Below are 24785 nucleotides of genomic sequence, written 5' to 3'. Positions count from 1 at the left end.
GGGAGTTAAATAAGTTGGCAGATAATGTGGTCAAAAAATGACTCAATTTCTGAATTCAATTGAATAAGAATTTGCTGCATAAATTTCATGGAGCAACGCCTATGAATTTGCAGAACTGAGAAGACCTGCTGGGGGATTCAGTGGAATTAGTTCCCACATATAAAAATTGCTGATGCTGAGCAACCTCATGTATCATAATTCAACATTCTTCCAATTTATCTGCCTCTTCCCAGCCCTGAAGTTATTAGAGATCACATCTGCACCAATGAACAGACAGCAGTAATGATAGCCATCATTATTTGTTGAGCACCTACTATATTCTAGGCTCCATAATTTGCATTTAACATATAACATTCAACCTCTAAGGCAAGAATCATTACCTCAATTTTGTAAGTGTGAAAATTTAGGCTTATAAAGACCGTATTTTTCTGTCATCAATCCTGTTACACATATGGATCAAATGTCTTGTAAAGATTACTCAACAAACACCCTCCCCTCCATCTCATCTGGACCATACATTTAACAATTTCCAATTTAACACTCAAATCATGGGTCAAGTTTTCATTATTCCCTTCCAAAACCAACCAAACAAACAAGCAAAAAAAATCACAGCAAGTTATTTAATTTCTCCAAGCCTCGGTTTCTGTATCCGTAAAGTAGAAAGAATACTACTCATCTTTCAGGGTCGTTATATAGAAAGTACCCAATAAGAATTCAATGAGCTGAGGTTCTTATTTTCACTGTATTTTAGCAACTGACTTAACTTCAAAGAGGCTACTCTCCACACCTCTTTCCCAAAACACCATGGCATAGTCACCTGTCTCTGAGAGTGGGATATGTGGGTGGTCAGGTGATGGAGAGTTTGGAAAATCTGTGTGGAAAGAGGTAGGGGGTGGGTTCTGAAGGACACAGGTAATCTTAAACCATCTCAACAAGTTCTGGAAACCACATTGTCATCCCGTGGGTTATTCTGTCCTTCTGGTTAAATTTCTAGATGGACCTAAGGGTACCTTGAACTCACACCTTCTGCTGCTGGTGGGGAGGAGAGGGACGGGGTGGGGGAAGCTGGAGGCAGAGAGAGGTGCCTTCTGGAAAGTCACCCTAGCCACATACATTTAAGGCACCCCCAAGTGTCTAGTTGAGTGAACCCTTTATTTATTGTTCAGATAAAACACTGCATTGAGCACCAGCATATTACAATGGTAACTTCGGCAGCAGGAAAATTCTGTTTGCTTATTTGCTGGTTGAAATCTACATTTGAATCCATGGACTCACAGACCTCAGATCTGGAAAAGATTTTATAGATCATTCAATCTAAAAATAGATATTCATTTTATGAGCAGGAGAATTAGAGCTCATGAGTAAATGGTTTGCCAAAGATCACACAGCTAATATAGATAGAGTTAGACCTCAGAACTCAGTTTCTCTTTTCAAATATGGAGATAATCTCAAGGCAAGGTTTCTCAACCTCGTTTCGAGTCAGATAAATGTTTGTTGTGGGGATAACTTGTATAGTGTAGGATGTTCAGCAGCATCTCTCTACCAAATAGAAGCCAGTAATAACCTCCCAGCGCCCCGAAGGACAATCCAAAGTGTCTCTGGACGATGCCAAATGTGATCTGTGAGTAAAATCACTGCAGCGAAGAATCACTGCCGTGAGGCTTACTTGGAAAATCAAATGAGATAATGAACATAGATTTGCTTAATAAACAATGAAGTACTGGACATCTACTAGTGGTTATTTTTAGATCCAGGAGTTCTGCCACCCAGTGTGGTTCTCACTCTAGCGTGGGAAGTGCTTAGGCAAGAGTGGGATAAACCCCAAGGTGAAAACTGGAAAGAGAGAGCTCATGCTGCCTTTGGAATTAAACTATGGGTTCAGCTCATAATGGGTAAGATCAGGTTTCTACTCTAAGATGCTACTTCTCAAGCAGCCCCTCCTGGGAAGCTTCTCCAAGCCCAGCCCACCTGTGGCTCACAGGTGAGATGCCTTTCTCTGTTTTCCCAAGTTTCCCGGCATTTCTCCACGCTGCTCTCACCACACTGAGTTACAACGATCTGTTTACCACCTGTCTCTCTCCACAGACATGGCTCTTGGGGAACTAACTGTGTGTTATCCTTCTTTATATATTTAACTCATGCCGGGCACATCCTAGAAGGTGATCAGCTAACATTTGCTGCATGGATGGGTAAATGAGTGATGGAATGATTGTTTTAAATAAAAGTAAAATAAATCCCCAGGCTTTAGAGATATGCAAAGTCTATTCACTTTAAATCATAAATAGAGCAAAGGGTTCCCAGGCTAGGCAAAGAATTCTCTCTGAATTCAGTTGGAGTCAGGAGCCAGTCAGCAGGTAGCTGCCTATAGCATTGATTCAAAAATGTTCTGAAATACCCTTAGATAAAAAATGTGTGTCAGGGCTTCCCTGGTAGAGCAGCTGTTAAGAATCCGCCTGCCAGCGCAGGGGACACAGGTTCAAACCCTGCTCCGGGAAGATCCCACATGCCGCGGAGCAACTAAGCCCATGCACCACAACTACTGAGCCTGCGCTCTAGAGCCCACGAGCCACAACTACTGAGCGCATGTGCCACAATCACTGAAGCCCGCGCGCCTAGAGCCCATGCTTTGCAACAAGAGAAGCCACTGCAATGAGAAGACTGCGCACCGCAACGAAGAGTAGCCCCCACTCGCCGCAACTAGAGAAAGCCTGTGCGCAGCAACGAAGACCCGCCACAGCCAAAAAAAAAAAGTGCGTGTCTATGCACGTATTAAAAGAAACTGAAATTCATCTAGTAGAATCTCTTTCATAGAGGAGTATATGGTTAGAGGGACTATTATGTTAAGTCAGACACAACTAATAATATTGAGAGATGACCTGTAAGCTGCCTCTTCGGGAAATTAGATCCAATTTTCTACTGAGCACTGTTGGCTGGGAGGGAAAGGCAAGGCTGGGCCAGAGAGGAGGTGCCTGGAACCACGGAGGCCTCCCAGCCCCTCCCCTACACAGAGCTCAACTCCTCCTCTAAAGAAGTGCTGAGCAAATATCTGAGGAGTACCACTCTGAAGAGATGCCAAATGACTGGCCCGGTCCCAATATTAATGTAACTGGAAGTGTTATCACAATGAACGAAAGGTGCAGGGATTGTATTGGGAAGAATGTCAACAACAGAAGGCCAGGGAAGGAAGAGCAGCTGAGGCGGACACTGGAGTGGGCCGTCCACAGTCCCCTAGGGCCAAAGGTGGCCCATTGGACAGTTAAAGGATGATTCCGTCATCGCGACAATGAGCATTATGCGTGGTAAAGGTGGATGCATGAGGCTACACGCTATTCAGGAAACTATCTGCCTTTTCCTGATGCCAGGCTTGCTGGGAATCTGGCCTTCCTGTGGAGTTTGCTGATTAAGTCAAAAGGAAGGACTGGCCTGTCTGACAGTTCTATTTCTCCCGGTAACTACACTGTTCCCACTTTCTATACCTGAGTTTACTCAGTATCACCTGGACTTCCCAAATATGGTCAACTCTGGGACATTGGTAAGGTTGAGCTACCAGACCCATGAGACTGAGGGGCAGACCTGGGACTTCTGTGGTTTCACCAAGGTACATACCAAGAGCCAGGACTCCTCAGAGCTCCCCAGCCTTCCTTGCCAACGCCTTTCTTTCCATTTTCTCCACAGAGCGCTAAAATACCCATCCTTGGGATTCAGTCAACTGTTTCATAACAAATTGCAATTATAAACTCCTACATTATGTCACAATAGCATCACTTCAATCATAATTTTCTTGCCAAGTAAGCTCTCCTGAATATAACCATGACTGTTTTTCCTACAGAAACCACTCCATCTGGGATGCACAAACTCAGAGAGAGCAGTGCATCTCCAAATCTGACAGACATCCAAGACAACTCACTTGAAATGTTGTTGTCATTGTTTTTTTTTTTTAAGTGCCAGCCCTTCCCAGGATCTGAAGAAATGTTCCGCTTTTGTCACTTTAAAGCTGTTCTTTCTCTACAAATAGAATCTAATCATTGGTGATTGACAAGTCTTAGAAAATACAAAAGAAAAACTTAGACTGACTAATGCATTTTTAATATTGATGGGGCACAGACCATATGTGCGTGTTGGGTCTACTGCCTAGTGCTTGCTGGAGCTCAGAATGGGAAATAACAGTCACTTGAAAAAACTCTCATTTGCAGGGGGCAGAGGACACACATTTCCCAGAATACCTTGCACATCATTAGCTCCCAGTATCACCCTGTGTGTAGTAGATTTTAAAGTGCTATCTAAAGCTCAAGTAAAAACACAAGTTATTTATAAACACTGATATGATCAAGGCAAACGAGCAAATGTTGAGACCCAGAGACATCTGGTAAATTCTGACCTCCTTACTCACCACCTCCTTCCTATTATCTCCTTCCAAACCGTGCTTAAGTTGGTTTTCTTCCAAACTGGGGGAAAGGAAGTCTTCTGAGCTGTTCCACAAATATCCCAGCATCGCTGACAAGACAGTATGACTAGTCGCACGATCTTTTCATTGTCAACAGCTGCCTTCATTGTTAGGACCTGTCAGGCGGCTCCATCTGAGATGTGCACAGTCCTTAGAAACCCACATCTCAGGGCTTCCCTGGTGGCACAGTGGTTGAGAATCCGCCTGCCAATGCAGGGGACACGGGTTTGAACCCTGGGCCAGGAAGACCCCGCATGCCTTGCAGCAACTAAGCCTGTGCACCACAACTACTGAGCCTGCACTCTAGAGCCCGTGAGCCACAACTACTAAGGCTGTGTGACACAACTATTGAAGCCCACGGACCTAGAGCCTTTGCTCCGTAACAAGAGAAGCCACCGCAATGAGAAGCCCGCGCACTGCAATGAAGAGTAGCCCCCGCTCGCCGCAAAGAAAGCCTGCATGCAGCAATGAAGACCCAAAGCAGACATACATAAATAAATAAATAAATAAATTTATATTAAAAAAAGAAACACATCTCCACCTCTCCTGTTCACAGAGCATCTATAATCCTCCACAGAGAATCTTTGTTCTCGCAGATCAGCATGGTGTTGTCTAGGAAAATGGACATCCTTAGGAAAAATAAAGATAATAAAGCTTCCATTGGGGGAGTTTCACAAAAGCACAGTCACATTTCAAGGCCAAACTACCCGAGATAAAGGCAGAACGGCAGCAGCACGTCCCCAGTGATGGGACCCCGGAAGAGGCAGACACATCTGTTAGCTCCTGTCTGGTTTCGGTCTGAAACCTGCCAGAATCCTCAGACGGCAGTTGTGAAGCACTGCTAAAGCTGTCATCCACCAGGTAATTAAGTCACCTGTGACGCTCCACACCATACTTCGTGGGGGGAAATATCAGATTGTGCTGGGGATATTTCCCGTGGAGACCATGCTAAATATTCCATGTTTGAATTCTTAGATTTCTATATTTGTAATAACCGATATTGTTATAGCATTTCACAGCTTATAAATCACTTCCCTCTATGTTCTCTTTTAAATTTGGTCCCTAACCTGTGAGAGGTAACTATTATATAAATGCAGAAATAAAGACTCATGACAATTAAGTAACATTTCTCTGTAATTACTCGGAGAGGGGAGAGGCAAGACTCAAATCCTGGACTTGTGATTCCATATCTTATTCTCTTCAAATTTCGAAACGTATAAAGTTTAAATAAGTAGAATGTACAGCTCTTTAATGGGGGTCCCCAGGCTCTAATTCTGTCAGGCTTTGTAATAAGCTCCAAAGAATCACCTGGAAATATCCAATCTGGATCTGAGGAATTTCTGAGGATTAGTGATATCTGTACATTACAGAATGTGTGTACACACATTACATAATTACACGGATATACTCCTACTTCTCTGTGTGTGTATCAAACTACTGGGATCTCTTTTATCAAACCAAACCATAACAGATTATTTTCCCAGTCAAGCTGGGAATCTAGATGGTACTTGGGAATGAAGACGAGGTACGTTTGGCTCCAAGAACCAGGAAATACAGAAAAGACCAGGTTCAGCATAGCTGCTACTTGACCAGAACTTATTCAATGAGGTTTGAGAGAAAGAAAGAATATGCCGTTTTAAATAAATGGTGAGCACAGAAAGAAGAATTGAGAAAAGAAAATTGGTGTGTATAGGGGCGTTGGTCACTAGAGGACATCTCCTTGGGGAAGTTTGGGGAGCAGAAGTGCTTCACGCAGCAAATAACCGCAGCGGTCCTGGTGCCACGTGTGAGCACACAGGGACACGCGGCGTGGGCCTGCTGTCCTGGAGCTCACAGTAAATGGAGACAACAACAAACTCTGGTGCAACTCTGGCAACTCTGGTGCAGTGTGGTCAGCCCGTGACAGCAGGAAGCACAGAGGGCTGTGGGAGGCCTGAAGGGCAGCCTCCATCCCACTGGGGCATCCCAGGGATTTAAGGAGGAGGCTCGGAGTCAGAAGTTCACTAGATGAATAAGGGTGGCAGAATATTCTGGGCACAGAGAGCAGCATGTGATTCACAGACATGTGTAAGGAACTACATATGGACCCGATCTACGTGTCTGGAGTGAAGGGTGTGCGTGAGGAAGTGATAAGAGAAGGATTGAAATTGGTAAGCAAGAGCTGGTCATGAGGTTTTCCTACTGGTCTCTAGACCATGGTGGGAGGGGATGGGGATGGAAATGATCTCAGCGTGTTAAGCTTAAGTTTAGGGACGCGATCAGATTGCATTTAGCAATCCCCCAGCTGCAGTACCCAGGAGGCCTCGGACTGGTTGAGATGAGGAGACTATTAGCAGTTGGGGTGAAGAGATGTGCCAAGCGCTTGAAGGAAGAAGGCTGGGCTGGAGGAGATCGGTTGTGAGTCATCCTCAGTGTGATGAAGCTGCTCCGTCCACAGGCCCTGGATCTGCTGTGTTCCTTCTTCTGCTACCAGACCACGTCCACAGGAGCCGAACTGGACCCAGGATGATTCCTCACTAACTTCCACCATTGGCCACAGTGATCAGTCCCAGGAATGGGTGCATGACCAAAGCTGGACCAATCAGAAGGCTTTGCTAAGACTTTTCAACCTTGGGCTGGGGAAGGAAACCCCTTCACATACCAAGACCCAAAGCAATTGGGATTGACATATACACACTACTATATATAAAATAGATAACTAATAAGAACCTACTGTATAGCACAGGAAACGCTGTTCACTACTCTGTAATGACCCATGTGGGAAGAGAGTCTAAAAAAGAGTGGATATATGCACATGTATAACTGACTCACTTTGCTGTACAGCAGAAAGTAACACAACATTGTAAATCAACTATATGCCGATAAAAAATTAGTTAAAAACAGAAGACCCACAGCAGCCAGCAGTCACTCCTCCCAATGAGAAGTAGCCTCTCTATAGCAGGCGAGAATAAAAGCGACACAGAAGACAAAACAAAACAAAAACAGAGGTTCAGAGAATAAAAAAGTAGTTTGTGGTTTAAGAGTCTCTAATTTTAGATGTTTATAAAGCCAACTCAGCCTTGAATGTGCTGTATGAGTCAGTCAAGCCCTCCTTTTTTGCCCAAGTTTCTTTGATTTGGAGATCGTCATTTGCAGCTCTCCAAGATTCTTAGGTAAAGCTGTGTGAATGAGAGGAAGAGAGATTTGGGAGATCCGGAGAAATAGAATTACAGGATACGGAAACAAGAAATAAGGTGCATGAAGTCTCCTGTGGACTAGATCAGGGGGTGACAGACTTTACCTGTAAAGGGCAAGATAGTAAATATGGTAGGCTTTGCAGGCCACGTGGTCTCTCTTGCAACTACTCAACTCTGATGCTCTAACATGAAAACAGCCAGGGCCGCCTGTAAATAAGCGGGCATGGCTGTGTTCAATAAAACTTTATTGACAAAAACAGACAGTGGGTCAGATTTAGCCTCCGAGCCAGAGCTTTCCAAGCCCTAGATTATATAGATCACCTTCTTTTGCTTTAATTCCAAGCTCATCAAGCACTCTTGTTGCCAATTACAAATTCCCAGATTACCTTGATATTAGGTGAAGCGGTGCCCCGGATGAAGGACACAGCCACCTTCTTACTTGAAAAACGACATCTCTGATTATCGGGTTAAATTGGCATCTGTTTGTATGCTACTCTTTCAGGACATCAGTGAGGGTTTGGCCACAGCGTCAGCTGTCCGTGGTTGTACCAAGAAAGTCCAGGTTCTGGGCCTCAGAGCCAGATGTCAAATCCATTGGGGTGATGCCCCCGACCGGCCCCACCACACTCCTCTTCCCTGTGTCCCCCTACCACACAGACCACCACCTCTCTCTTGAACTTTATCAGCAATTACAGGGTAACAGCAACAACAGTCTCAGTGATTCCAAAGGAAGCAGCGGCATTAAGAAGTGGCCTGATGTCCTATTTCCAACTGAAGTTGAATTAACCCCCTGCCAACTCTTTCTTCCACTCTCTGTTCCATCTTAATGCTTTTCACCTTCTGTTCACCTGTTTCAAACTGCTAAAAGGTACCAGATGCTTGATTTTTCACTAAGAGATGCGCATCTCTTAGTTACCTTTAATGCCATATTGCACTCATCTGCAATAGGGGAACTAATCTCTATCTCTCAGGGTCACTCAGCTAGTTAAATTAGATAACAAATATGAGAATGCCCTTCACAGTATCGGGCCCACAGGAGATGCTCAGAGCAGGCAGTGTGGCCCTGGAGGCCAGAGGAGGTCCTGGGTGATTTATACAGCCTCCACGGCCCTGCATCTTATGCCCCCACAGAGAGAGGTATTCAAAAATTATTCACTCATTTGGTTGTTTATTCTGCATGTGTGGCCTGGGACCTACCGGAGCAGGATTGATCTGATACCTGCATGCCTCTGAAGGACAGAATCTAGGGGAAACCAGGCATGGGTGCTTTGTAAATAACTGTAGTAACAGATGAGTGGAGTCAGATATTTTGTCAACATCAAACTCACTTTTCCAAAATGAGGTTCCCCATCTAAGGAGAGTGTCCTTAATTTCTACAATTAAAAATACCTGCCATCTGTTAAACTCTCTTTGGTAGCAGCTTTGAAGAGGAACCACACATTCTCCGGAATCCTTTGTATGCAGAGGTAATTGGAATAAACCAAAATAGGAAACTTGGATTCACTCACCCTCACCCTTCTTGCTTTCAGGGGCGCTCAGCCAGGCACTGCCCACGCGGGTCCTCACTTCCCTAGGTGTAAACAAAGAGCATAAGTCAATGGTTTCCAAATGGTTTCCAAATGGTTCTCTGTTGAGTCAATCTCCAATTAGAATATGTTGTGGAAAGATGAGACTGAGGAGAACAGCTTCCAGAGAAAGACTCCCTCAGCATAGAGTACAGGGTGGGGCATGTGTATGTTTAAGGGAGGCAGGTTGAGAAGTGTATGAAGTTCAGGTTGACAGCGAACCTCAATAAATACAGCTCAGATGCCTTATTGTCAGTGATGTGATGCAATGGCCTTCAGAGCCAGGGGACCCCAAATCCCAGTTTAGCCACTTTGCTCTGTGACCTTTAGCAATTTCTTTACTTCGAGTCTCAGGGAATTCACCTTCATAAGGGCATCATACAACACACATCTTCCAAGAGTTTCAGGTTGATCGATGAGCTCCGAATGACGCCCAATGTCCCAGGACAGGCGTTCTATCAGTACAAACGACAGTGAGCCCGGATCCCAGCCCCTGAGCCAGGCCTTTCCCAAGGAGTCAGGCTGTCCCATCTCCCAGCCTTTACTCAAAGTGCTCACGCCTGGAACGTCATCGCTATGCTTTTGAGCTCATAGAAATTCTATTTCTTTAAGATATAGCTTCCAGAAGTTTCTTCAAGAACTATTTCTTCAATCTCAATCGTCATCCACTGCACAGTTATCGACTGCTATGTCAGAAACCATGCTTGTTCACAGAAGACCAATCAGAAGACCTGGCTTTTGAGGGTGCGCTGTGCGACGGGAGTATGTGATCAACTCAGAGATGCCACAGGGTAAATGCCGTGACAGGAGACAGAGGCATACGCAAGTCATCGAGGTGGGGTCTGGGGGAGAGGAGAAACCTCTGCCCTGGCTGGGGGTGGGAGGTGTCACTCCTTTCCCAGATCATGTGTAAGCTCTCTTCCAGCACTTTCGTGGTTACTGTGATTGTGTCTGTGTCTCTCATTGACCTGAGAACTCCTGGACTTTGCTCCCTGTTCCCCGGCCCCCAGCATAAGACCTGGGTGTGAGCATGAGACTGTGCAGAACATTCTATCCTCCATAGTCAAGGAGTTCTTGGTGACCAAGTGATAACAGCCTGGTGCTGGGCTGTAGCCAATTTCCAGGTCAACATCAAAGCTGTCACAGATGAATTAGCAACACTATTTAGCAAAATGAGCCCACGCCAGTGACAGGAAGAAAACATACCCTCTTTGTGTTTCCAATGGAAAATCTGTGGGGATTTTTCATCATTAAGGGAGGAGATTGACCTGAATTCCAGCTTGAATGATTTCACGCCATATTTGGCCTGGGCAGTGACAAAGCCACCTGCGGTCTGTGTGCGGGGTCGAGTACCCAGCATGACACCTTTTACAAACATATCAGAGCAAAAGCAAAAATTTGAGGAGACTCTTTGGGTTAGCCACACTTCTGGGAAATTTCTCTGGGACTAATTAAAGAAAAAGGAGATAACCATGAAATGTTTTCAGCCATTGTCATTAGGTATATACTATCATGTGTCAGATGGCTGGCAATGTACACAGTATTTTCACACACAGTTTTTCATTTGAGCTTTGCAAATTTAGGAAATATTACGACCCCTGTTTCATAGGAAGTGACGCATGGACAGTTCAAGTGACAGGAGCAAGGTCATGCAGGTCCACCTCCCAGGCTCTTTCTGCCAACAAGGACATATCTCTGTGTGCTCAGGTGCATATGGGAAGTACAGAGATCACCAGTTTCTAAGCCAGATCCAGTTCCACCCAACGTTACAGCTTCTCCAGCCCTTCACTGTAATTCCAAGTACGTTTCACTTCCAGCACAGCCTTGACAAGCCATCAGACAACTGCGGATGCTGAGTGAGACGCAGGGGAAATGACAGGTGCCAACGAGATCTAGAAGGCCTCACATGAAGGGGAAAATGGACTGACTTTGGGTGACCCCAGAGGTCAGAACAAGAACCTAAGAATGCAAAACAGGCAGACGTGGCCAGGCTCCACGTCTCTTCTTCTCTGATGTTTACAACTGATCACTTGAGGGAGCAGTGACCTCACCACCACTGAGATGCCCAGGCAGAGGCTGGGAGATGTCTTGCTGGCAAGATGTAGCAGGGATTCAAACATCTGGCCTGGACCAAATCCTTTAAATCAGGTTACTAGTGGATTTCTGCGACCCTTTTGTTAAATCCTCCTGCCTGCTCAGCATACCTGCCTCAGCCTCCCTGGGCCTGTCAGTCAGAGGAGGTGTCATCAAAGAGCATCCCCCTTATGGGACTTCCCTGGCGGTCCAGTGGTTAAGACTCCACACTCTCAACATAGGGGGCATGGGTTCAATCCCTGGTCAGGGAACTAAGATCCCGCGTGCCACACAGCGCAGCCCCATAAAACAAAAAGGCACATTTACCTTAGTTAGGGAGTTTGGGATTGACATGTCCACACTGCTATATTTAAAATGGATATCCAGCAAGGACCTACGGTATAGCACAGGAAACTCTGTTCAATGTTATGTGGCAGCCTGGCTGGGAGGGGAGTCTTGGGGAGAATGGATACATGTACATGTATGACTGAGTCGCTTTGCTGTGCACCTGAAACTATCACAACATTGTTAATCAGCTACACTCCAAAAACCAAAAAGCATCCCCATTATCTCGGTGACTCTGGGGCACACGGGCAGCAAGCCTGTGCTCCCATGCCCATCAACCCCCCACGCAGCCCTCCTATCTCCTCTATCTCCCCCAAGTAATTCAGTGTTGGATGATGGGTACCAACAAGCCCTGTCACCCACGTGTCATAACACAGCTCACAAACTCCATGTGTCATTCCTAAAAGAAGGCCAACCTCTGGTCCGCAAAGAATTCTCCTGCTTTTGAAGCGCATCTGTATATCTGCCATCAGTATAACTCGCATTTCACCAGCTCTGTACATTTTATAACATAAACTGAAAGATAATCTGTTTATGTCTAATAAGGAAATGGATGATAACTATGAAACAATAGTTGTCCCTTTATTAAATGACTGCTATATAGTAGGAACTATGCTAGCAATTTCATATACTTTATCCTGATTCTTATCCTGCAAGTCGTATGATGACCTACCCATTTTACAGATGCTCACAGATATTCAGTTCCCTGACCAGGTTGGTCTGACTTCAAATCCCATGCAATTCAAACTCCAAAAAGTAGGAAATACTTCCACTGACAATGCTGCCTGTTAACAGCTGGGATTGGACGCTAAGTCTGTCCGACTCCAGAGTCGGTATTATCTCTCACTGCAACATGCTGCTGGAAGCATTCCTAAATGCACAAACAAAAGTTTTCATTCTAAGTTTTATATACAAAGGCAGCTTGTATTTCAGAGTTCTATTAGGAAAACAGTGGCTGGGGTGGTGGCGGAAATATGATCAAGAAATGAGGCTCCAACACCCGGTTTTATGGTTATTTATTACAAATGCTGATTTTTTTTTTTTGTCTCTTTCCATTATTTACTTGTTCAGGGAGCTAGAAACAGGAAAGCAGCCCTGGCGATTCAGCAGTTATTTAAATAGGACAGTGCTGTGATTGTGCACTCAGTCCGCTGTAATTGGAAACCACTCCTACCATGCACCGATATTTCAAAAGCAATACAACCCAATTCTCTGACCCATGAATCAGGGTTCTCTCCTCTACCGGCGTGAAAGATTGGGGCCAGGGAGGACCGGAAGAAAGATTTCTCTTAGACACAGCTTTTGCAGAAGAAAGCTGACAAAGGAGAATCTAGTTAACTGGATTTTTAATTGTACATTAGACTAAATTAACTGTATGGCATTAGCTTTGCTCGTGCAGTGAGTCCGTGCTGGAAAACAGGCTCTGTATTCCGAACACTGTGTCTCATACCTCTCTGAACACTCATCATGGTCCCTGTAACTCAGTGTCTTGAAACAAACTCATTTAGCTATAACGATTTATGTTCAAGCAAGATACGTGGCTGGCAAAGTCATCCCCTTTCAAATTCATGTTAATGCTCCTCTTATTCAAACATAATGATTTCACTGATGGTATCCCTGGCCTCCGATCTCATCTTTCGGGAAAGTGAAATCACGGGCTCTGACACTGAACAAATCTGACGTTAGACTCTGGATGGGATACTTTCTCTCTCTGAACCTCAATGATCTCATCTGAAAACTGGTCTCCTAAATGAATACCACAAAGACGACGTATTGACAGACCAAAGAAGGTGACGACTATAAAGGGGTTAGCATAGTGTTGGATGCCCAGTGGGTACACAGTAAATATCACCTCTGCTTTCTTTCCTGTGATTAAAGGTGCAGTGATCATTTTGGTGTTGCGATGTTGGTTCCTGTATCCATATATAAATGCAAACAACAACTTGTGATTTGTGCCTTTTCCTAACCTAGAGTAGGGCTTGCATTCTCATTTTTCCTATTCATCACTAGCATGGCTTTCCCACACTGGGCACCTATATTCCAGACCCTTTAAATGTTTTATCCTATCTAAGTTGATCCTTACGCTACACTGGGAGACTGTCAATATTATCTCCATTTTGCGGATGAAAAAACCAAAGCTTCCGAAGGACAGGTGGCTCTTCTGAGGTTAAACAGCTAGTAAACAGCAGAACTAAGAATCAAACCCAGGTCTGCCTGGCTCTAAATGCTCTGCTTACTTACTCTTTAAAAATCTTGACTCTAGGGCTTCCCTGGTGGCGCAGTGGTTGAGAGTCCGCCTGCCGATGCAGGGGACACGGGTTCGTGCCCCGGTCCGGGAAGATCCCACATGCCGCGGAGCGGCTGGGCCCGTGAGCCATGGCCGCTGAGCCTGCGCGTCCGGAGCCTGTGCTCCGCAACGGGAGAGGCCACGACAGTGAGAGGCCCGCGTACCGCAAAAAAAAAAAAAAAAAAAAAAAATCTTGCCTCTAGGACAGTGATTCTCAAGTGGGAGTAGTTTTGTTCTCCCGGGAATATTCAATAATATTTAGAGATATTTGTAATTTCTACAATTTGGGGACAAGGGGAAGCGATGCCATAGGCATTGAGCTTGTGGCCAACAGGGACATCGCTAAACATGCTACAATGCACAGGACAGCCTCCACAATGAAGAACTATCTGGTCCAGAATCTCAATACTGCTGCTGTTGAAATATTTTGCTCTAGCATTTATCAAGCTTTGTTTTATTTTAATATAAGTGAATGTAATATCCTATTTCTGAATTCAGACCTTCATTCCTTATTCATGTGCCGATACCAAAAGACCTTATTTTTTCCAAGTCTTCTGTGAGGCAGAAATTTTCCCACAGTGTGTTACATGTTCATACTGTCAGTTCCACAGCGCAACGTGTATTGTCTCACGGTTTCCATGGTAAAAGGTCTACCTTTTACCTTTTACCTAAGCTGTTTGCTTAGATTATTTTGTGCTGTTCATGACATTTTGAAAACATTTTAAAAAATGGAACTGCCACAGTCAAATCCCATATAGTCGTCCCTCTTTTTCTGTTATTTTTTTTTCTTACATAAAATAAATAGCATGTCACATAATTTAAACAATTCACAATACCTGTAAACTGTGTGCCGGCTCTAAGATCTGATGGAAGGAATTATTTATAAAATAAAAATGTTATATCTGATAAGGTTCTTAGAAGTCTAGTTCACTCCCTACTTTCACTTGACAGAGAAGGAAGGAGAGTCCTAGGTAAGCTGTGATCTACCCAGAGTTGAATGGCTAATTGGCACAGGGCAAGAATAAAGGCACAGGTATTCTGACTCCTGGGCTGGCACCTTCTTCATCCTGCATTTGTGGTTTCAGGCTGTAAGATCCAATCAGCACACACACATTTGGGGTTGCCCACACATGGGCAGACAACGTGCACCTAGGCTTGCGTGCGTATACACACGCGCACACAGATTGTATTTTCACTCTTTTTGTTTTAGGAGGCTTCAAATAGTGATGGTTACCAATATGTTAAATGCAAACCTAGAGTCATGAGCTAACTGTTCTCTGCTCTGCTGAGGAGTTTAGAGGGAGTAGGGGCTTTGGATAACCGGGTGTCCAAAATGAGAGCTTGAGATCACCAGACCAATTACTCCAGACATCTGAAGCCCCAAACTGAGTTCCTGGCATTTATGAAGCCTGGCATAGGATGCAAAGGGTGACACTGTACCACTTTCCATCTCTCTTGCCCAGTACCTCTCCACACTGCCTCCACGGTTTCCTTTATAATATATAAATATGACATATTGCCACCTGGCTCAAAAGACTCTGGCCACCTCCCATTTCCTAAATGGAAGCTAAGATCTTCAGCAGGGGGTGTAAGATGAGCTTACCGCTCTAGCCTCCCCAGACACACATCTGCTGTCACACCTGTTAGGTCTCAGAGCTTCCTAGAGGATTGCAGCTCATGGGCCCTGAAGAAAGTTCCTCCAGTCCTTCCACCCAGCCTCCTGGACTAGTCTCCATGCTGCTTCCTCTGCAGCCGCTGCCTTCTGCCCTAGCAGCTTCGGCCTCCCTGACACCCCAGCTTGTATCACAGGGAGGGACACTGATGTCCTTAATTTCCCACAGTAGAGCTCAGACCCAAGTTATGTCAAGAAAACGTATTGAAGACCACAGGATCTAAGTGAACAGAGAGGATAATCTGTACTTTCTAGAAATTGTAACCAAAACCCATTGACACAAACCCAACCTCAGAATCCCCACCCAATTCCTGCCCCACTTCTTGTCAACTCCACCTTTATCCAAGACTCTTTCTAGGCATCTCCACATCTGTGAGTTTAGAGCTCACATAGATAAATGTCTTAGTCTGTTTGAGCTGCTGTAACGGAACACCATGGACTGGTGGCTTATAAACAACAGACATCTATTTCTCACAGTTCTGAAGGCTACAAGATCCAAGATCAATGCATGGAACGATTCGGTATCTGATGAGGACCTGCTTTTGTTTCAGAGACAGCCGTCTTCTCACTGTGTACGTACATGGTGGAAGAGGGGAGGGAGCCTTCTGTGGGCCCTTTTATAAGGGTACTAATCCCATTCGTGAGGGCTCCACCCCTATGACCTAATCACTTCCCAAAGTCCCACCTCCTACTATCATCACACTGGGCACTAGGATTTCAATGAATGAATTTTGGAGGACATAGACATTCAAACTACACTAATAAGAAAATCTTCCCCTCTAAGAACTAAGAACCACAGCATTTCTTGCTCCAGGATGACTGACAGTGGTATGATCCATTTCCTTCTGAGTAAGTCCTAGCCACGAGGCACAGTCTAACCACCATCCTCACCCCAAATAGGAAAATCACATTTGCCTATGATTTGTTCAGCACATCTCATTGGCCAAACTGCGTCAAGTTGCTGCAGATGTCTTTCCTCCAGCCTGTCAGGTGTGTGACCTGAACCTCCCTGTGCTCTGCAGGAAATATGCTGTCTATTCCCAAGTCCTCACTTCACAGATGACAAAAATGAAGCTAGAAGAGACCTACCCAAGGCCCCCAGCAAGTCAGCAGCAAAGTCAGGACTAGAACTCAGGTCATCCAAAGTCCGGTCAGGTGCTCTTTCTTTTAATATATTCTTGAAATCTCAATAATGAGACTTTTAATTTTATATGAATATGAATACACATGTGAATCGTCAGCAAGTGAATGGATATGAAAACCCCGGGAAGCAGTGAACATATGGAAACCGAATCTGGGTCACAATACTCCTTGCGGACCCATCATTCCTTGGCCACAAATGTAATAACTGAAATGGGAAGGTAAATTTCAGTGGCAGGGGTGCAACACGTGCTGCAATTGATTTAGAAGATGTATGTAGAGACATACATGTAAGATGCTGAATATTACTTTTCTCATTATAAATATTTAAGAGCATATAGTTTTTAATAGCACAAGATATTACACAGTGATCAGCTTGTATAAGTGACACTACCCACTGGTTACAGGAAGGCCAAGGAAAAACATCATTTCCTGTACCTGGAATGATCCTAAAAGTGACCTTCTTAAATGGAAAAATAAAGTCCATTCTGAAAGACTCCAGAGTCATATAGTTTTAATTCATGGTGAATCTATCATCCCTTGCCACAAGAAACCATGTAGACTTAGTTCATATTACACAAACATTTTTCCACGTGATCTCCAGGGATAGTTCCCTGCTTTGCCTTTTTAGTGGGGTTTTAACAGCAACGATCAAATTGGAAATTTCTTTGATTCTTTCCAAGTTATTAAGGAAGGCTTTGAATCTTTTCAGATACCAATTCAGCTGCAGGTTTAAAAAAGAATAAGCAGGCACAGGAGTGCTAATTAGAATTAATTATAAAACTCGACTGAATGGTCTCATCAATAAAGTTGAAGCAAATACTATTCTGCTCTAGTGGAAACCATGCCAACACTATTTGGGTGAGCTCCTCCGGCAGGGACGGTCACTGCTCCAATGTCTAGTGAGTAATCAGATCAAAAGATGGCTGTACCTAAACTGACGCATAGCAATGACATTCCTAGAAATTACCCCCTCATTGTCAATCAGCTGGAAGAAATCTAGAGGATAGCAAAGAGCCAGACACAGAAGTCAAACGCACTTGGATAAGAATTCTAGAACCACTCTTCACCAGCTGAATGACCTGAGGCAAGTTGCAAGACTTCCCTGAACCTCAGTTTTCACATGCATAAGCTGGAGGCAATAACACCTATACTTGATGGCCACTGGAAGGAATGGGATCAGTATATGCCCTGTTGCCGGTTGTCTGACCTACAGGAGCCGTGGATCATCTTACCTAGACTCAGAGGAGATAAACAACTGCTCTAAGAGCCAATGGGATTGTCAGGAACGTTGTTTATGCCACCTGATGCACTTTGGTATCATGCACAAGAGTTAATTAATTTATTAATTGATTTATTAATCTTGAAATTCAGATTTGTGACCATTTTATTTTTTTAAGTTTTCTTCCCAGATGAGAAAAGTCTAGGGACCCTGGGGACCAAACTAGCTCGTCATGTCCCAGATGTCTAAGAACATGGGAGGTCGCACACTGGGTGTCCACAGACTGGTGTACAAAGCCAAGGAAGTGATCTGAAAAGTGCTCCACGGAGAAGCCAAATAAAAGGGCCAGGCACACCATGCACGACTGCCAACTGGACATGGTTAGGTATCAGCCTTATGGGGAGCAGAGGGATGAGGCTGGTGAGAAGTGTCTGAACTGCGGGTTAAACAAGAGTCAGAAGAAACGTCAGGGACTTTGGTACCCGCAGCGTCCGCCATGATTGTGAAGGGAAAACCTTATGATCCTCACACAACACGGATCAAAGAGGCTTATTTGCTTTGGGCTTCCTTTCAATATTAGTTTCTCAAACACAATGAAAAGAATTGCTTTGTTTTTATATTTCCAAATTGAAAAAATGAGGGAACATTTTTAGAAATGTTGGAGTCTTTTCTTCCTTCTCTTGAGGGGTAGAGACACCTCCCAATACAAGCTCAACTCTGAACAGATCACTCAGAAACACAGATGATCACCCAGAAACATGCATCTGCTCCTGGGTCAAGTTCCACTCTATAATTCTAATCCGAACACTCGAATCCAGCCAATTGTTCAATCAATAGAGACGCGTATACAGGCTGAGCACTCCAGGGTGCGTGAGGAGCTAAGATCAAGCATCTAAGGGAAGGGGCATGGCAGCAGGTGTGCATCTCCTTCTGTAGACCTGGGAAGGGAGGACTTGACTTCACTAGAGTCCCACCGGATCCCAAGTGAGCAGCACGTGACAATGGAATGCTACCACTGACAATGGACCCGGCACCGATCGGCCACGCTCCTTACCATTCTCTGCAGGACTCCTCAACCTGGGCCTCCTAGGCCCTTTGCCATGGGGCCCAGCCTTCCCTTCTCTTCTCTTCCCTTCTGGCCTGCACTATCCTATCCACTATTTCCCACATGGGCAGATGTTCTTGTACTTCCAGTGCCTTTGCTCATAACGCTGCCTCTGCCTCACCTATTTTAAAGGCATTTCAGATGTTCGTTCAATCATATGCCCATTCAGCAAATGTTTATCGATTGTCTAATGTGTGCCACTCTCTGCTGTTCTGGACGCTGGTAACCAGATACTAATCAGAAGCAAGAAACAATCCCTACACTTATGGAGCTGAAGGAGGTGAATCACGTTTCTTGAAGGAAATGTGGCGTCTGTCCTTCCCTTGTTCCCAGAGAGAAGTCATGGCTTTCTTATCTGGAGTCACACACACGTCAACTTTGCTGTACTCTCAAAACGCTTATTAATCCAACCTTGACTTAGAACTATTAGGTCAGTTTTAGAGTTTCGGAGTAGAAAAATCATCTTCAGGGTCATCTATTGCCTATGGAGAAGGGCCACTGGTCTACTCCCCACAAAATATAACTTCCTGCAAAGAGGGACCAATCCTCAACTATGGGTTCTATTTACTTAGGCACCTTGTTTTCATGATAGGACACTCCCTAAAAACCTCAAAGTTAAATCTATTTAAATGCGATATACATCTCATTCCTTTCTTCTTCTTTGGGGTCCTTTCAAAGATGTCTCAAGGCATCTCCTGCCAGCCTCTCTTCTCTGGCTCTTCGTGCATTTCTGCCTCTCAGCTCATCCAAAATGAAATATCACCAACACTTCCTGTATCTTTCCGATGTGCTGGTTACTGCCAACAACGCCCTCCCAAGTGGGTGTTTTCTCCAGTTCTGTCACCTCTTCCTACCAAGGAGGGCATGGTCACTACGACAATGCATCCTGCAGCCCTCCTGCTCCAGGGCTCCAGCCGCTGCACCTAGAAATCCATCAGTGTTGCACTGAGGCCACATCAGCTCTCTGAGCTGCAGCCATCAGGGCCTGCACCAGCGTGAGGCAAATGAGGCACTTGCTTCAGGTACAAAATTTAAGAGGCACCAAACAACCCAGTAATAAATATAAATAATATTTGCTGCAATATCTTTAAATAAAAATGAATGCAAAAATCCACGATGGACAAAAACATCAAAATTTTAAATAAAGTCAAAAGCAGTGCATATCACTGATTATCCTTTTGCCTCCGGCTCGCCTCCAGTGAGAGAGCACAGCAGGGATGCTTCTGCCCACCATTCCCGGGAGACTCGCGGCACATCTGTCAGTGGACTTGACTCAAGGTCTAGCTCAAGTGAAATATCCAGAAATGACGATCCATTCATTTTCTAGACATTGTCGTACATGAGGGCCAAACTGCTGAAAGCAGGCTGAGAAGGAAACCAACCCAAAGTGAAGGGCGGTACCACGAGAGGCTGAATAGAGCCGGAACCCCTGGTCGCATTCATTCTGAAGCGTGTATTTCCTCTGGACTTCCAGATAGAGAAGCAATGAAGTTATTTAATCCAAATTAAGTTGGATTTTGCAGTGCTTTCACCCAAGAGCATTCTAAATATTACAGGGAACTTTATCATTTAAGAGAATAAAACCCCTCGCTGGGTTTTCTAAGATACAAAAAACTCAGTGGAAGTAAATATTTGGAATGCTCAGTCTCTAGAAATCAGATTTAATCAAGGACTCATGGAAGAATGGTATTGGCTCATAAAGGGAAAAAAAGAAAAAGGTTTTAGATCTTTCCTTCAGAAGAACTGCTATGGGAGAGTACAGGAAAAATGAAGAATGACGTCTTGACTGAGCTGGAGGAAGAGAGGGATTTCCTTAGGAGAAAGGTTGTGAGCTTCAAAGCCTGGCTGAACAGACATGAAAAGGAAGAAGAGATATATGTCTGGACAGCACTTCTTTTAAGATAGGAAAGGGGCCTTTCAACCATTACTCTATCAGCATAGGAGACTCAGATCCAGGGAGATCCCAGCGGAGGAAATGCTGTTTGGAGTTGAAGGGGTAAATATATCACACCTCTCTCTTCTGAGCTCCAGCTGAAACATGTATCAGTTCAGGATTAAATGTATATATATATTAGAGTTATTGCTAGAGGCTCTGGGTGGGAGAACATAGTTTTAATCTTGGCCACACGTAGCTTTTGCTATATCCCATGTATCCCCATACAACACCTCGCCACCTCTAAGTAGTTGAACTTATCTGTCCAGACAAAGGCAGAGCAGTGAGATCTATCCAGACATCCTTCTTTCTGCCCCTTCCTCCCTCCTGTCCCTTGCAGGGACAGAATCTCCCCCTCGAAAGGCTTGTTACATGGAAGAACAGAGGAAAAACTAACATTCATTGCAATTAGGGCAGCGCCTCAAGGAAGGACGAGGCCTGGATAGCGAGACGGTGTTATTTATCACCTTAAACTTGCTTAAATGAGAAAGACGGACCAAAGATGTCAGACTCCCAAAATTCCACCCATGAGCTAAATCACTCTCCCCCCTTTGCCAAGGTATAGGGGGATAACAAAAGGGGCTGTAAATGCTGTTCTAACATGCCTCCAGGAGTCAACATTCCCTCATGGAACAGGAAGACAGAGGGATACTCTCCCCCTAATAGGAGACAAGAACACGAGGAGCACACTGGAGCGACTCCACTGCAGAGGGAGCCCACGTCCAGTGTACTGTCAAGAGATGCCTCTGAGAGCTGTAAAAGAAGGTTCATAATAAGGACAATTGGGAAACCCACTCTTTAATACTAGGAGAGCTATGTCAAGTAGATGTGGAAACAATGGAACAAATCTAGCTAAGAAGATGGGAAAGATCGTGCAGAAAATGTCAAGCATCATTAGGTATATTTCTCAATAACAAGATTTAGCCCCTTCCCCTCCCCTCCTCCTAGGTAGGATTGAACTCACTATACCTTCCTCTCAAGAACATCTCCAGGATATATATGCGTACTGTTTGAATGCGTTAGAAAAACTAGGTATACTATACAAATGATATATATATATATATATATATATATATATAACTCTTTTGCTGAGACAAATGTGAGGGCCAGGCAGAACCTACCAGAGGAAGCTGCAGTCTTTTAGAGAGGGAAATAGCAGCAGCGGTAGCCAGTATGGTGCAGGGTTGCAGAGGGATCGGGGCAAAACAGAGAGAAGGGCCAAACATGGAGAATGGGGGGAGGGGGGAGGTAGAACCTGGCCCTTCCCCCGTGCATGTCTGCTCAAAATAGGGCAGCGCGTAGTCCCCAGCCAAACCCACATCCATTCAGAACTGGGGACAGAGGAGCCCAGGACTCAAAGAGAAAGTGGGGATTTAAGCATTTAGACATTTAAAGGTGTTGGATGAACCTGAAGTGGGGGGGGGGGGTGTACAAGAGGACCTTACGTAAGTATTTAAGTCCTGATGATGGGGGAGGGGTGCCGCCAAAGGAAATGTCCACATTTTTTTCCGGAAGTTAGGCATGTCTCCATTCCCCACGCTACTCTCTGAAAGACCGGGCTGTCTATAACACGTAGGCTTTGCTCCAAACATTTTACTCCTCAAACCCTGAAGAAACACTTCTTCCTCCTGCATTTACCCTACATGTAAGCTGATTTCTGGACCCTTGGCCCAGCTAGGATGGCATCCGGCAAGTTCATTGAAACACGCCGCTGTTTTGTTGTGTTGTTTGTGTTGTCTCTGAATAATTTTCTTCCTCTAGATACTGCTAAATCTTTGTTCTGGTCTTTCACTGGCAAAAGCTGTGTACGTCTGGGTTTTATTGTTTATTTCATTTTGGAAACATAATCTTGCTTGAGGTTGCTTCTGTAAGAGCTGAGGGGGTTGTGTTTTTTTCTAATATTCTCTAAATTTTGTGGGTTTGTGGCTGTTGTGATAATCTTGTACACTGTACCACCCATAAGCTTTTCAAAAAGTGGGGGATCAGGCAGACTGGGTTGGTTTAATTGAACTGAGGAGGTACTGAAAGAATTACACTCATACACTCATTCCAGTGGAAGAAGTGCAGGCTGAAGTTCCTGGAGGGACACAATTCTACCCGAACAGCAGAGTGAGACCACCACTGCCCCAAACTAAGTAGATTACCACGTTGGGGAGAAGAGGATTTGGGGTATGAATGCCTTTGAACTTTAACTGCCTCAGTTTCATCACCTGTGAAAGGAGGAGAGTCACAGCCTACCTCTTAGGTTATGTGAGGCGAGGAAGAGGGAATATTTGTAAAGCATATAGCCAGTACCTGGAAAATAGCAGATCTTCTAAAATAATTATTGTTATTTAGCTCAGGTCTAAAGTGTCAATAATCTAATGCTTGAATAAGCCTGGTCACCACTGCCAATGGAAAACACCCTTTTGTTCATTCCCAATGCAGAAGAGAAAATCTGGAGATGGCTAAAGCGAATACCTAATTCAAACCTAGAATGACTTGTTCAGCAAATATTTATCAAGTGAATACTCTGTCCCAAGCACTATTATAGAAACAGCGACGACAGCAGTGAAGACGTGCTCTCCTTTTTTAGGGCAGAGGATGGAGCCTCACCGATTACTTTTTCCCCATCCCTCTAGATGGCAATCCTTTTAAGGCAGGGATCTAATATTATTGTTCTCATATTTACTTCATATTCACTAGCAGAAAAAAGAGACGGTTGATGCTTGTCGAGCTACCTTGAGTTGGGCAGAGAGATAGAAGCCTTAGCAAACCACACAGAATGCTGGGGAACTAAAAGAACCCGGCCAGGATGCACAGGACAGACAGCCCTGGCAGGACAGACTTCTGAGTGCGCTTTCAAAGCAGCCTCTACTCCCACTGCCTAAGACTGGTCTCTGTGAGATGGTCTTTCCTGAGCTCTCCTGCCCTGATCCTGCAATGACTTTACCCAACTTCGTCAGCCATCGCCAACCACGCACTGGCTCACTGTGTCTATCGACAAGCAGCAGCTTCACCAATGTTTAGTGGGCACCTACTGTGTGCTAGGCCCCCCGTGAGTGCCTTCGTTTGGTCACCTTTCCTTATTCATCACCATAAACCCGTGATGCAGGTACACTGCAGAGGAGGAAACAGACCCAGAGAGGACATGGGAGACATTCAGGGTCACACTGTCAGCAAGAGGCAGGCCTGGAACCCTGGTTTCTTAACTTCGAGTCCAGTACTCTTTCTGCTTCATCCCTTCATTCTGTTCTCACACGCTTTAAGCTGTAATTGCAAGTCTCCTTCTCACCACAACACCCCACTTTCAAAACAGAAATGCAGGACAAAAACAGAAAGAAGTCTTTGCTTAGGTAAAATACCGTCTCAACTGAATGACAGTGTTTTCACTCGGCAAAGCACATCCAAACCTGTTACCCGATCTGGTCCTTCACAGTGTCCCCATTTGATGAGAAGAAACTGAGGATCAGAGAGCATGTTGGTTGTACAATATCACAAAGCGAGCAAGGGGTCAATGCGAAGTCTTATCCAGGTTTCTCTGTTTGCTTTCTACCCCAGTCGAATGGGCACTCCATAGCCCCAGGTTGTCTCTGTGGAATTATTGCTATAAATTGGAACTTGACTTTGATGATAGATGGCATCAGGTCCAATGCAGACACTCAGAATGAGAACCTCTAACAGATGTCTGAGCCAATATCATGAGAGGTTATGGGGAAGGATGAGAAAATCCAAACTGGGATCCCAGTTGGGTGCTCTCTGTGCAACAAGCAATAGAAGTTTGCTCAAAGGCTCCCCAGAGTTTGCAAGAACCCAGGTGAGGGGCAGAGGCTCTGTGGGGGGG

The 24785-nt window shown here is 44.8% G+C and overlaps 1 protein-coding gene across 1 annotated transcript in view; it reads right to left on the bottom strand.

The window, feature by feature from the left end:
* LOC137205451 (uncharacterized) overlaps positions 1-24785 on the bottom strand; it is a 231920-nt gene that overhangs the window by 145813 nt on the left and 61322 nt on the right. Inside the window, exon 3 of the transcript XR_010934147.1 lies at positions 9129-9190. The gene's annotated coding sequence lies outside the window, so the exon portion shown is untranslated. The remainder of the gene's footprint in view (positions 1-9128; positions 9191-24785) is intronic.

This window comes from Pseudorca crassidens, chromosome 14 (assembly GCF_039906515.1).
Source record: "Pseudorca crassidens isolate mPseCra1 chromosome 14, mPseCra1.hap1, whole genome shotgun sequence".
Classification (NCBI taxonomy): domain Eukaryota; kingdom Metazoa; phylum Chordata; class Mammalia; order Artiodactyla; family Delphinidae; genus Pseudorca; species Pseudorca crassidens.
Note: the sequence above shows the minus strand (reverse complement) of the source record. Positions and strands in the feature narration are given on the sequence as shown.